This window comes from Chlorocebus sabaeus, chromosome 25, assembly GCF_047675955.1.
Source record: "Chlorocebus sabaeus isolate Y175 chromosome 25, mChlSab1.0.hap1, whole genome shotgun sequence".
Lineage (NCBI taxonomy): Eukaryota > Metazoa > Chordata > Mammalia > Primates > Cercopithecidae > Chlorocebus > Chlorocebus sabaeus.
Window position 1 is genome coordinate 33,702,333 of NC_132928.1, and position 16,264 is coordinate 33,718,596.

The window sequence follows — 16,264 nt, forward strand, 5'->3', positions numbered from 1 at the left end:
CTGATGAGATTGCAGTGGGACAGGTACCCCACCAGGTTATTTAAGGGTGTATACCCACCGCTTGAGCCCTCAAGGCTGGGTAGTGAGCCAAGGCCATCATGCCCAACCAAAGAGCAGGTGTCTTTGAGAAACCAAACATCCCACATTATAGCTGGGAACATCCCATGGAAAATAGTCTTAACCAAATACACAGTAGACAAAAAGCCAGAAAATTAGCTTAAAAGCAGGTTAGCGATGGATGGCAGGGTGGATCTCTGAAGCTGTCCTGCTGTTGCCCAGAAGTACCCTGTATGTAGGTCCTAATAAACTTATCTACTTGCCAAGTTAGACTTTTCCAAGTCATTCTTTGGTCTCTCAGCTACTTCTTAGTTTGGAAGGATGTTAGAGTCCCGAATTTTTCTTGTAATAGAGATGCAAGTGGAAGAGTTGTTTGTAACTTCTGCAATGTGTCTTTAATAGACGAGGCAAATATTTTTCCTCTCTCTCTTCTCTATTTGGAAAGTTACTATGGCTGGAATGAAAGCAGCTATGAAGGAATTAAGGACAGTAGTTGCACACTAGTATTGCTGGAGAAGAAAGCCCAGAGAGGCCTAGTTTCCTGATGATTGTGGACTCGGCATATCAGCATGGGACTGCCCATAGTCAAACTTCTTTCACGTGGAAGAGGAACAAATATCTGTCTTTTTGAAGGAAAGCCACCATTATTTTATTTTCATTATTTTAAGCTAAGCCAAATCCTAACTAATACAGTTGAAGATTACCTACAAAGGTACAAGCTCCAGTTAAGAAAGATTTTGTTTCTTTTGCAGTCTCTGTTTTTGAATACTGATAAGGCCACACTGCTACACTTTTCAAACTCACTTTCCATTTCTGTCAAACAGAGATGAGATTTATTTTGACACCACTTAGGTTAGCAGAAATGTATTTTTCAACAACTTTCAGACCTCGTGCACTCCTAGGCACTGAGTACTGAGAGACTGTGCTGGCCAAATTATATACTATAAACTCAAATATCTTGTGCTAATATCTGCTTTGACACCACCACACTACTATGTGAATCTTCTATGTCATAATATTTGCAGCAATCTATTTTCTAATTTGATAGAAATATTCATGTGTTGCATAAATATTCACGTTTCTACATTTAGGTAGCCCCAGAGGCCTAATCCTTGTTTAGAAATAGAATATTCTCCAGTTTGGAGAAATTAATTTATCATAGACATTACTGGGTAAACACATAAACAAAGACAAAATAAATTCTCCTTTTCTGCATTTCTTCTTTTCCAAAATTTTTGAATACCTAAGAATGAACTTGACAATGTGATGTTAATAGAAAAAGCCATTTATGCATTTTGCTGCAAGAGTTGACCCTTACTTTTGAAAACTATCTTATAGAAAAGGAAGAGCATTGATTTTACAAAGGTCATCGGGAGCCGTGTTTAGACAAGCTGTGGTTTGAAGACTGAGTCTGTATATGTATATATACACACACACATTTTTAAGTGACAAAGGCAAATCTTTATTTGCTTAAAAGCATGGGTCAACTTTATGTTCACTGTTGATTAAATCATCTCTGAATTTCTAGGGTTTTATGTCTAATAAAGAAATGACTGTATATGTTAGAGGAACTTCAATAGTCTCTACAATCACATGCTCTCCAGGGTTTCAGGAGGAGCCAGGCAGGTGATGACAGATACTGCACAAGTGCTTCTGGAGTGGGATGTTTCTAGGCATATTTCCAATTCTAATATGAATTACTGTAGCTCCAAGTTTTGTTAAAAATAATAACAACATATTGTCTTTGTTATGTTAACAAGTGTAGCCAACAAGAAGGGGAAGAACAATTTTATTCGTTATTATATGTGGAGTATTCTGCTCTTTAAATTTATTTAAGAAAAATGTTCACTTCTCAAAAGGAAATGGGAAGACATCTCTTCAATGTATTCATCGCACTAATAACATGATTGACTTGATTTAATCTGTTTACCAGAGAAAGATATATGCTTCTTAACTATTTATTTATTTATTTGGATAATGATAATCTCTTTTTGTTTCATCTTCATGACCTGAAATTAAAGATTCTGGGATTGCTTTTTATAGAGCAACCACATGATAACACTCACAATGATTATTTTTTCTCAGAATCATATGGGAAAGTTATTATTACTTGAAAATGCAGCAATTCTTTCCATATTCCATGGCATGTGATGGGAAAACATAAAGGGTGTATTTGATTTTGTTTTTCTTTATCTATGTCAAAAGATAATGTGGAAAATTACTTCTTGCACAGTGTAAGTGCAGGAATTTGTAATTATCACTATTACTTTTTTTCCCAAAAGGATTTGTGTGTGTAATTTAGGTAATTTTGACTGTTTTTAAAATGAGAATTATATGATTTAATTTTTAAAAAACTTTTTAATTATTAAAAATTGATGTATCTTTATAAAATTCATATTCATGTCTTCTCATATCAAAAAGAGATTCAATATCTGTTGGAAGCACTTGAGTTAAAAGGAATGATACTCTTAGTCAACTTTCATATTCTACTTACTATAGTATAGTGTCCTGATTACAAAGAACATGTGTTTATGGACTTTTTTCTAGGGTTTTCATTTTGGAGCTCTTTCATTTGTACTTGTTAGAGATACTTTTGCTTATGAATTTTTTGAGACATAGTGATTTTCAAAATATTATTTGCATGATTTTTGTAAAAGAAGCACTGAATATACCACTTATAGGAACACAACCTAAACCAATCATAGAAAAGAAATAACACTACTGTTGAAGTTGAGCAAAATATATTGAGCGTTTCCAATTATTGGTTCCAGTGGTTTGTTTATAAATGGTTCTGTTTTTGCAGCTGTTAATTTTTTTTCACTCGTCATGTCAAGAAAGCAATATAGAATTATTTAATATAAAACCCATGGAAAATCATCCAAAAGAATAGAAAACATTCTTTATCAGAGCAGATTAAAACCACTTGCTACATTTCTTATTTTGAGATCTTGATAGGTTTTGCTGTTCAAAAGCAAGTGACTTTCAGTGAGAAATTTCTCTAAATTTCTTAGTCCAGGTTTCATTCACATATTCAATATTTTATGTAATATTTGCAAAATCTTCTTGTTCTATAATCATTTTAAGTTAGAATTTTTAAAAGGATGAACTTGTGGAGGCATATTTTAGTTATAGGCTTTGTATCTCTAAGCTGGATAATGATAGTTTTCTGAAAGCCTGCTAAGAATATGACCCTTAGCTTATGTATTATTTTATTATAAAAATGATAGAGAAATCAGTTTCCTAAAATTTGTCATCTACATATTCTGCTGTAAAAAATTTGCCCTAAATATTTATGGCATAATGCAACAAATATTTTATCATATCCTGTAATTTTGTGGGTCAGAAATTCAGGCAAGTATAATCTGGATTATTCTTGTTTTACCTGTTATCAACATAGATCAATAAATATTATTCAGCAGGCAGCTCTCTAATCTGCAGTTTCCAAGATGTTCATTTTTGGCATATTGAGAGGGATGTCTGGAAGACTGGGCTCAGGTGGACTCCTCATATGCTCTCGGCCATCCCAAGCCCTCTTCATGTGATCTGTTCAGCAGTGTAGTCCAACTTTTACATGGCAAAACAGGGCTCTAAGAATGAGTGTCTCAAGAGGTTCCAGTGAAGACTATCAGGTGTCATATGACTAGGCCTTGCCAGTTCTAGAATGTCACTTCCAATAAATTCAATTGGCCAAACAAGTCTTTAAAACCAGTTAAGATTGAATGGGAGAGGAAATAAAATCTGCTGTTCAATGGGAGGAATAGCAAAGACTTCACGGCCATGTTTATTTGACTACAACAATTCTTCTGAATATAATTTAATTGACTCATAGAGATTGAGAAATTGTGCACCATAGGTTTAGGAATTTTAGACTTTGTCTTGGGCAACACAGTAGTTTGTGAGAAAATCCCAGCCCTCTCATCTAGCTCTACGACTGGAAGGTATACTTCTGCTCTTCAGCTTTCTCATCATGGGGGCTCATATGCCTATTTCAGACATTGGAATTTTATCAAATGTGATCGTGCTTACCCTTAGTCTAATCCTTTGCCAAGCAGAAGTAGGTGAGAGAAAGCTTCTGCATTTAACCAGATTTTTCTGCTATTTAAAAGTCTTTTGAGGTCAGGTGATGTGGCTCACGCCTGTAATCCCAGTATTTTGGGAGGCCAAGGCAGGTGGATCACCTGAGGTCAGAAGTTTGAGACCAGCCTGGCCAACATGGTGAAACCTCATCTCTAATAAAAAAAATAAATAAATACAAAAATTAGCCAAGCCATGGTGGCGGGCGCCTGTAATCCCAGCTACGCAGGAGGCTGAGGCAGGAGAATTGCTTGAACCCGGGAGGCAGAGGTTGCAGTGAGCCGAGATCATGCCATTGCACTTCAGTCTGGGCAACAAGAGTGAAACTCCATCTCAAACAAACAAATACTTTTTGATTTAGCAAATTTTAAGTGTATTTAGTTAGACATCAATATTTAGGTGTGTCAAATGATGGATTACATATTTTCTCTCAATATTCACTTACTTGATTTAGTGGAGTTTAATTTTGTTATGCAATATTAAGTAAAAATTATATTTTAATGACATATTATGTTTTGAAATTCAGTAAGTGATTTCATACACATAGTATTATCTACCCTTACAATGACAATTTAAAATCAATAGACTGGTTACTATTTCCTTTTTTCAATAGATACAAAAATTAAAAGTCAAGAGAGATTAATTTACTTTTTGAAGTTCACATTGCCAGGGCAAGTTCAGGCTTCACAGTCAAGTTGTAAGTTTGAGTCACTAGGAAGAACAGAATATTTTTGATCTGTCATTTACTAAGAAACTTAAACATGTGTGAAGGGAAGAAGGAACCCTAATGTGTTATGAAACATTCAAGTTACATAAACACTAAGAACTTAGATTCATAAAAAATAAATTCATCATATGAGAAAATACAGTATTAGCTAATTATGACTACTCTTTAGGTTACATTCAACTCATTTACAATTAAGTGCCTTCTATGTGTCTAACTATGGACTCATAGAACCTGAAAAAGAATCTGAAAAACACTATTACAGGAAAAAATTTATTTGGAAAATCAGAAGTGATTTAGTCTTCATTATCATTCTGATGATGCACAGTACTAATAATAAAACTGAGAAGTATTGCTTTTACATTAGTATAATTTTCTTCTTGATGCCACCATTATGGTTTCCTTCAGTTGACAAATGGCTGCTGCCCACTGCCACACCTGTTACCTTTTCCTTGACAGTAGCCAATATTATGTTATTGAGCTCCTAGAAATGTTAATTTCTGTTTTCTGTAATCATGAAAGACATGGTTAGAGTAAGTTAAAGATAGTTGAATTATTATGATTACTGTTTGCAAGAAATTATGCAAATATGTATAAAAGCAAAGTTCATAGAACATGAGATTAGGATAAACTTGATTTAGACTAGTATTATTAATGCCATAATTCAAAGTGTAAATAAAACACCAACATAATAAATTCCAAATTTGAATATAAATATTATTATACAGCACAAACAGAAAGCTTGTTAATGAAAAAATTTTACTGTAAAAACATTGTATTTGATGTCATTGTTGAGGTACTCTGAAACACATTAAAATCCAATCTTAGATGTTGTATAATTTTTCAATGATGTTCTACTATTTTTTTTCTAGGATCATCTCATACAATTAAGTTAGACTTAGATGCCCAATGTTTTCTTTCCCATTGCAATTTAAAAAGTAATATCATGATTCTACAAAGCATATGTTTCTATAATTTAATTTATATTATAGTAACATCAGTAGTATCTCAATTATTCACAGCATACTAATATTTAATTATTTGTTTTGAGGAAAAGTTTTCTTAAGCTTAATTTATTGAATTATCATCACTAATCCATATTTTCATTAATGCTTACTTTTGATATTTTCTCTACTTCTTTCTCAGTGTGATAATAAGGATGAGGCAACCAAAGTACTTTGAAGAAAAATTGGAAAGCATTTGTGTTACCTGATCTTAAAGATCTAAATTCTTGCTAATGGGTAACTTTGCAAAACTGTACTTGGGCAAATGTGAATAAATTATCATCAGCTTATTGGTTGATATTAATAAAACTATATTAAAATCTCTAAATTATAATTTATGATAAATTATACTACCTTATAAAATTTATTTACAAAAATTATAACACTGAATAAAATTGATCATGCATGCATATGAATATTTTATGTGGACTACTATATTTACGTATATGCCATATAACAAGTATATAACAAATATGCATGTAGTGTACACCTGTGTGTTCAAGACTTATATATAAGAAAACAAATGCTTAAATATATGAAATAAGAAACTATTCTATGTTAATTTTTAAACCTATGCTATAATGAAGAAAAATTTAAGCATTCATAAATAGAAAAACAATTCATAGGTATACATAGGTATATACTTAATTAGTATGTTAGCATTGCTTCAAATATTATACAGAATTATATGTGAAGAATGGAAACATTACATTAATTTCAACTCTATTAATGTTCATGTTTGCAGGATGCTTTTTTTAAAAACAAAGAAAACTCAAAAAATGTAACTGGTATATTTGTAAATTTAAGTTTTAGAAAACCTGTTTTCAAGAGCAACCGTAACTGATTTCTCTTTTTCCTAGGCATTCAGTTAAACCACATATTCCAGCTTAATTTGCAGTAAGGTATGGTCCAGTAACTAAGTGCCTTAAATTGGGATATAAAGGACAAAATGATTGTCACTCCCAGACCTGTCCCATAAAGGCCTTCCATACATGATCTTCTGTGCTTTTGGCCACTATGCTGCTTAAAGACATAAAGATACTGGAAATGAAGAATTGAGTTTAACAGAGCCCAGTGTTGAAGGCTGAGTTGTTCTAACACCAGTCAGGGGAGGTGTGGCTGCTAGTATGACAAATAGTTTTAGTTTTTAAGGAAATGAAATGAATGCTTATCATATTTGAAACATTATACATTTGTGTGTGTGTGTGTGTGTGTGTATACTTGCATGTGTGTATGAGAGTAGCTAGCATGATGTTAACTTACATACAAACTAAGAAGACATATGAACTTAGAAAAAAACTAAAATAAAATTTTAAAGTGATTAGAAATGAGACTCTTTTCTGGTTTCACTTTTCTTATCTTCTTATTCAAAATTTTTCTTGTTTTGGTTATACTCCATTAGCACAAGTGTTCAAATGGGGCAGGTCTTTGGTTCATGGCTCTATTTTGGAATAATTTATGCCATAAAATCTTTAGCTCTACTGGCTAAGATATAGGATTTGATACAGGAATGCAAGACTGCTTCAACATTGGAAAATTAATTAACATAAGTCACCCATCTAACAAATTGAAAAAGAAAAAACTATATTAACATCCCAACAGATGCAGAAAATGTATTTTACAAAATTCATTTTCCATTCATGATAAATCTGTTAATAAAATGTCACTTCTTTAACCTGATAGAACATCTACAAAAAGAAAAAAGAAAAAATCTTACCTATAGTTTAGGTAAAACTATGGTAAAATCAATGATAAAAGACTAAATGTTTTCTTCATAATATCAGGAACAAAGTAAAGGTTTTCTCTCTCAGTACTCCTTTAAAATATCATACTGGAATTTCTAGCCAGTGAAATAAGGTAAGAAAATAAATAAAAGGCACGCAGAATAAAAATAAAAAATCAAAATTGTGAATATTCTTATATGACATAATTACTTAGATACAAAATACAAAATAATCTACAGAAAAGCTCCTAGTACTAATGCACGAGTTTGTATACTTGCAAAATACAAGGTTTGATATTTCTGTATACTAATAATAAGTTTTTTATAATTTGACAGTAAAAGACAATATTATTTATTATAGCACCAAAAATAAAATAAATATATATATCAAGCCAATATATGCAGGATTTGTACATTGAAAACTTCAAAACATCAATGTAAGAAATCAATTCCATTTATTTAATGGAAATATTAGCTATATTCAGGTGTTAAATTTAAGAATTAATAAGATATCAATTGTCCTCAAATACATGAATAGATTCAAGGCAATCCCAATTTTAAAATAGTATAATTTGTTGTATGCAACAGCAAACTAATTCTAAAATGTGTATGGAAGGCAAAGGAGCTAGAGTAATCAAGAATTTTTTTTTTTTTTTTTTTTTTTTTTAAGGTTGGAGCACTCATACTACCTGATATAAGACCTACTGTGAAGGTATAGTAATAAAGTCAAAACAATGAGAATTGCTAAAGCATACACACCTATATCAATGGCAAGCAAAAACATCAAAATATACTAAACTTCATTATTATTGAGATAAATGCAAATTAAACAACCATGAGACAACACTTCAAATGTATTACAGAAGCTAAAACTAACAAAAATGACAATACCATATTTGTCAAAACACAGAACTGTATACCAGAAAGAGTGAATTTTACCATACATAAATTAGAAAACAAATTGATTAAGCAAATTTTCAATCAGAATTGGTCACTTCACAGTAAGACACATTTCCTTTCTCTACAGTTTTGCAGGTTTGATGATATCTCTTCCACAGGCACGAAAACTACCTCTCTGAAATTTTGCCCATTTATCATTTCTACTTATAGGAGCCACAACATAATATTCAAACTTAGGTAACATTTCAGCCAGCCCTCAGAATGTTTTTACATTCATTTGAAAATGTGAGGAAACATTATTCAAATAAACATTTACATTAAATAGAAATATAACTAAAACAGGAGATTTGGCAGTGCATTTTATCCCCATTATCCTTTTTGTCTCATTGCTCATAAACTATAAAGATGGCATATTCATACTCGTATTGCACTCCTTGGGGCAAATCCAATTCCATAGTCATTCTAAATAAGCCCTCAGGCAGCGAAAGACCTTCCTACACGATCCTTAAAATCAACAGCAATTTTCTAATTTAAAAAAAAAAAAAACTAATTAATCCCTAAGTATTTTTGGAAAATTTCAACTTCTAAGACAAAACCCAAATGAACTCACTAAGCCATTTCAGAGGCAGTAGGTTGTTGACAGTATATCAACCAGGCTAATTAACAAACAGATAATCAAACTGAAAAGTTGGCTCAATTCAGTGATTGCTTGGAGTGCAAAATATCCTTAGCTTATGACATATTAGGGATTCTATTCACCATAAGAATTTGTTCCCAGCCATACTTTTGTACAAATAATATATGCAAGAGAGAAAAATAAAAGCTTCATGGGCAATTTCAAATATCACTTCAGATATTCATTTTTAAAAACAAAGGATTTTTTTTTAATTCAAAAATAAAATATACATAATAAACCTGTGTGGAAGAAAATATGTAAACCAATATGACATAAATATAAATATAACCTCCCCAATATGAGGAGTCATATGTAGGTTTTATTTTCATTTATTCAGGAAATATCATGGCCCATGGCATGTCTATTTAATTAGGGTTACAAAGATAAATAACGTCACAATATCTGTTTTCATTTCTATAATAGGACATTAATGGAAGTCATAAGAGGAGGACCCAAGAAAGGCTAAGACGTGAACAGCCCGAACCGCTTCTTTGAAGGAGATAAACTGTGAGCTATGCAAATGTACCTTGAAAGAGCGAGATTACATGGCTATTCTTGGGAAATGAGTTAGGATTCTAGGAAAGATGCTTACCTCAACGAAAGTATAGAGACTTTAAATACCGTTGTGTTATTTGTTTTAAAAAAAAAAAAAAAAAAAAAAAAAAAAACAGTTTGGTATTGGGTCGGGCGCGGTGGCTCACGCCTGTAATCCCAGCACTTTGAGAGGCTGAGGCGGGCGGATCATGAGGTCAGGAGATGGAGACCATCCGGGCTAACACAGTGAAACCCCGTCTCTACTAAAAACACATACACAAAAAATAAAATAATTAGCTGGGCGAGGTGGCGGGCGCCTGTAGTCCCGGCTACTCGGGAGGCTGAGGCAGGAGAATGATGTGAACCCGGGAGGCGGAGCTTGCAGTGAGCCGAGATTGTGCCACTGCACTCCAGCCTGGGTGACAGAGCGAGACTCCGTCTCAAACAAACAAACAAAACAGTTTTGTATTGCATGCATGATTATATCTTTGTAATATAAGGGGGGCAGGGAGTCTTCTCCCTCTGAGTGGGGAAATGTGTTGAGCTAGAGCTAGTTGCCCATCCAAATGCTGTTTCCTGCAATAAACTTTTACAACCATGAGAGGAAGAACTTTAAAACCCTCACTAAAATACCTTAGCACCTTCCCATGGAAGATAAATAAAAGCAAAGGACTTGAAGTAGAATGAAGTGAGTAATCTCATGAACAGACACAGTACTGCAGCACGCAGGGTGAGGAAGATGTGGGGGACAACAGCCAATTCATGGTGGCAGCCCAGTCTGAGGAAAAGCAGAGCAGACTTTATTTTAGAGGGCTCCTCTAATTAGGTTAGGCCTACCCAGAATAATCTCCCTTTTGATAAACTTAGAGTCCACTGATAAGGATATTACATCTGAAAAATTCCTTCACCTTTGCCATATTAATTTGGTTAGAAGCAAGTTATAAGTGTCACCCACACTAAAGGGATTGGGATTACACAGCAACATGGAAATGAGGGAGTGGGAATCACAAGTACAGCTTAGAATTCCGCCTACCACAGTATGTATTCCAGTTTGGGAAACATGGCCTTAGTATTACTTTCAAGTATTTGAACAGAGATAATGTAATACTAAATAATCCCTTTTTCTTTTTCTTTTTATATTGCATTTGTTTTATGTTAATGTACTTATTTCAGATTCCTGAATTGAAACTGAAAATGAAAAAGGAACAAACTCTGGGAATAAATGGCTCCCAATACCTTTTTGAAATTTATGTGTCAGTACACAAAGTTAAATACCAAGTTAAGTAATACGCCAATTAGTTATGTATTTTTTAAGGTAGTTTTTCAAATTTTAAAAGGAATTTTTTCCCCAGAGGGAAAACAAACAGTTTTTTTTTTATTTGCTTGTCAGAATAATTCCTGCCATTTTAGCTCCCTGAATAAACATTAAATTCTATTTCATATTCTGTATATGTATAAAATAATAGAATGTTGAATCCCTAGAGGTTTATTTAAGTAACTGAATAATATACCTATATTATATAAGAAGTATATATTATAATAAAATGATTTTGTTTTTAATAAATGGATGTATAAGGGCATAGTTAATTCAAATAGTGGCCAAAATGTCAGTCATTATTATGATTTTAAAAGTAGCATATTTTTGCATAGTGACATAATCACTCATCATTTTTTGGTGGCCAATATTTAAATCAAATACTTATTTATGTAAAACAATTATATTTATCACATGTGATAAACTGGTTCACCATATATTTTTGCAAGGAAATTAAAGTTTTCTATAATATGAGGTAAACTTCTTAGAAATCTCTATAATGAAGTTGGAATTGTGTTCAGAGAGCAGGAAATGAGTGAACAAGAAAGAAGAGACAAAGATACCCCCTGCCACCTTCCTATTAGTTGTTGGTTGTTTTCATGGCAGGTGGATCATGAATTATTAAGTACAAAATGATAATGAGAATGGAAAGCAAAAGAATAATGCCTTCCTCTCACAGATTTGGAATCCAAGTTCATCTAATTTTATGATGGAAGTTACTATTTTCAAGTCATAGGAAGGTTCCTCAAACATTAATTGTGACAGATTAGCTCAAGTGTGTTGGGCTTGCATTGAGATATCTTCTGTGACATTTACCCTTTCCTGACCTAAATAATGGTACCAACCTTATAGAGGAGAATGGTTGAGAAATTGAGTGGCTAGAGCAAAAATTCTCTCAAACACCAGAACAAACGATCCAGAGAGTGTCAGGGCAGTCCATTCTCCGAACTAATCAACTGCCTGCCCCTCTCCTGTCATGATTGTTTTCATCTATGGCATTGGCCCCATGATTGTGTGATCTCAGTTTCTGTGTGCTGAAGTCAGAACCCCATCTCAATGAGGTGATCATATTCCAATGTAAATTCAGATTGGTTTCCCGTTACCTCCGTATCTGAGTTTAGCAGTAACTACCCCTGATAGATTCCTACTGGCACTTGAGTCACAAAGACAGAGGCACTGTCTGAGCTCTGCTTTTCCCCAGACTGGGATGCTACCATGAAGAGCCTCTTGTCTTCCTCTTCTTTCCCACCTTGCATGCTGTGTCTGTCCAAGAGATTACTCACTTTATTTCAAGTCATTTTGCTTGTATTTAGTTTCCATGGGGAGATGTTAAGGTATTTCAACAAGGGTTTTAAACAAGTTCTTGCCCTCATGGTTGTAAAAGTTTATTCCAGGAAACAACATTTGGATTGGAAACTAGCTCTATCTCGAGGCATTTTTCCCACCTCAGAGGGAGGAGAAGGCTCATCATCCCGCTGGCTGTATTCTTTTCTTTTTACTGGCGAGGCTTTATCTTCCCTTTCAATGGAGGATGTGATTAGGGAAAGCAAGTTCAGCTGTTGTGAAAATACTTGTAAACTTGAGGCTAAGTGATCTTGTGCGGGAGTCATCTGTCCAGGACTCACTCATATTTCAGCCCTGATATTTACTACATGTGTAAATATAAGTAAGTTTTTTAAATGTAACTGAACCTCAATTTCCTCAGTTGTATGATGGTCTCAATTTTAGTAATTCTCTGACTAACATTATTGTTATATTATTATTAACACATTTAGATAATTGCTTAATTCATAGCACAATGCTTAGTCAATATATATAACTATAAAATTTTATATGAAAACATATATTTTCAAATCATATACATACATATATATATAATGTTATCAATCTGCTTTAAACTTTTACATTCCCATTAATTTTTGATAAGATGCAACATCCTTAATGTTTCTTACAGGATTTTAAATATTTTGTCTTGCTTTTCACTTCCAGTGGTATTTTACATCAAATTCCTCTGCCATTTTGTCTTTCTCTTTGTCTTCTGTCTCAGTGTATGTACCCTACCTCGGGCATTAGTTAGCTTTTCTGAAGTTCTCAGTTAACTGCAAACATTGGCAGATTGTCTTACCCAGGAGTAGCCACAACAATATCTCCCATTCCACACTCCCTTTGGCAGTTTGATTTTGCCCACCAAAAAGTCAAGTTTATTTCTCTTTGTTCTTGATGCGTGGAGGGTCTGATGATTGTTTAGACCAATTGAATACAGAGGGGAAGAATGTGTGTGGTTCACGTTTACTCTAAACCAGACTGGCAACTTTTGTACATTTGGAACATTTTGCACATTTGGAACATTTGTACATGGAATGCTCTCACTCTTAACACAGCCACCATGCTGTGAAAAACCTAAGTTCAATGGAGAGAGTTTGTGTAGGTGATTTGGTTGACATTTCCAAGTGATCTCCCAATCTTCTAGCCAAGTGAGTGAGTCATCTTCAACATCCAGCCCAGTTAAGCCTTCAAATGGCTCTAGCCTGCAGCTATCTGATGACAACTGCATGAGGTACTTCAAGCAAGAACTGTCCATCTGAGCCTGGTTAACTCACAAGGAATGTGCAAACCAAACTACATATTGTATCAATTATTAATAACTATTAATATGTTTTAGGGTGTTTTTCCTCTACAGTAATAAATAGAGCAGATTTTGATGAAATTTTATCCCTTCGCTTATTGATTTGTTTTAGTAGCTAAATTTCCAAATTACAAGCTTCTTTAGGAGCAATTCTTTTTGTGTTGTGTCAAATATTAAGGATTTTTCCCTCACATATGTAATTCACATTATGTGTACAATTCTAAGATGTTCGTAGACCTCCTGAATCTCATTCATTCAATCTTTCTGAACAACAATTATTTCTATCTTAAATAAACCTGTTCAGAATATTTAATTTGCTTTGTAAGGTCCTTATATCCTTTGAGTTTGCAACTGAGTTCTAATAACTTTGAAATTCAGTGCAGAGAAAGACAAAGGCAGATTAAGATATTATATAGGAGGTAAAACTTTTCTTAGGGTCTTCATCTGGGCCTGAGAATTAAACTGACATAAATAGATTAACAGAAAAAAAAATACAGATTTATTTAATATAAGTTTTGCATAATACAGGAGTCTTCATGAGGAAATGGAGACTCAAAGAAGTGGCAAAACTAAATGTTTTAATACTAGGTTCAACAAAGAAAGCAATAGTGAAAAAAGCTTAAATATAGTGTAAGAGGAGGCCAAATGAAGATAAGACATTTTAACAAGGTCTTTTTGTAGAGAATTCTCTTATTCTCAATTCCCTTTCTCTGGTGATAAGAATGTTTATTTCCTCCTGGTAGAGGGAGACATCATCTCTCACATGGGGGTTTTATCTTCTACTTTCAGGAAGAAAAGGGGAGGTCAGAAGGTATTTTGTGAATCTGTTTTTTAGGTGCCTTTAGACCAAAATAATCTTTATGCAAAAAGAGCACATGAGTGGCATATCCTGCCACTCTTCAGTATAAAAGTCACAAATTCAAACATCAGTAACAATAATATATGAGATATATCTTACCCAGTTCATGAAGTCAGGCTTAAAACAAGTATACTTATTTAAATTTTAAAAGTTATTTGTCTATTCATTTTTAGTTTATTCATATATGTATTTACTTTTTTCTCCCTCATTATTTATAATATAGATGCAGCATCTTAAAATCTGAGCTCCATGCACAGTACTGCAGATGTAGAAACAAATGAGAAAAAACATTTGTTCAAGGTATTCATTGGCTAGTTGGAAATATAGATATGCAAACAAATAAAAGTGAAACTCCTTGACTATAACAGCAGAAGGGTCAAATAACATATTCTTGTAGTCATTTCTGACCTGCATTTACAAAGATAGATGGGAGTTTTTGAAGTGCATAAGAGATTACAACTATTCAGGAAGGGGTAAGAAATAGTATTTGGCAGTTAGAGAAGAAAGGAACTATCTGATGATTAAATGTGGCTGTAGGATACAGCTGAGATAATCCTGCTGATGTAGCCAGGACCACCTCACAGCACCCTAGGTTATTTAGACTTTCTCTGGAAGGAAACATGGAACAATTAAGGGGGATTAGTCAGGAGACAGAGGAGTTAGTTTTATTTTCCCTTCCAAAACAATCCGAAGGATGAGTTAAAGAGGAAGAATCAGGAGAAACAGATAGGAATCCTTTTCAAAATTGAAATACGTTGAAGAGACTTGAATTAATATAGTATCAGAAAAGAAACAGAGAGGGGAGAAAGGATTGGAGATATATTTATAAGGTAAAACTAGCTGAATCTAGAGATTAATTTCATATAAGGATATGATAGAATAAAAAGCCTTGTTTGTATTCGTATTTGGTGTGACAAATATGTAGATCATAGTGTGAATAAAAGTATAGGAGCCAAGATGAAATTATGTTTGCATATTGCTATGGTCTGAATGTTTATGTCCCTCCAAAATTCATATTTTGAATCCTAATCACCAAGGTGATGGTATTAGAAAGTGAGGCTTTTGGGAGCTGATTAGGTTGTGAGAGTGAAGCCCTCATGAATGGTATTACTGCCCTTATAAAAGAGAGCCCAGGAAGGCTTGCCCCTTCCACCACGTGAGGATACTGTTAGAAGGCGCAATGTCTGTGGAAATGGCTCCCCACCAGACACTAAATATGCTGCAGCTTTGATCTTAGATTCTCCAATATCCAGAACTCTGAGAAATAAATGTTCACTGTGTATAAGTCACCCTGTTTATGGTACTTTGTTATAGCAGCTGAAATGTATAAAACAAATGGCTGAATAAAGAACAGTTATGAGCCGATGTTAGATATTTGTAGTTTTATGTGGGTATGAGATTGTCAGGGGAATGTATATGATAAAATGTTGGATATATGTATATAATTACCAAGACCAATGTCTGGGAAAATCATATTGATTTGGGACTCATTAGCAAACTGGTGAGACTTGAAACAATATTTTTAAATGAAATTAAGAGGAAGTTAGTAGTGGTTGAGAGAAAGAACTGAAGACAGAGCTGTGGGGAATAGCAAGACTTAAGTAGCTAAGAAGAAAATATTCTAATATATAAGACTGAAAAATAATGGTAACAAATAATGGATAAGATTCAGCAAAGTGACCAAAGGTAAGGGAGATAATTTCAAGAAACAAGGAATAGTCAAAGGCTTGACATGCAGAAATGGCAGAATAGTTGAGAATTAAGTATTTAAA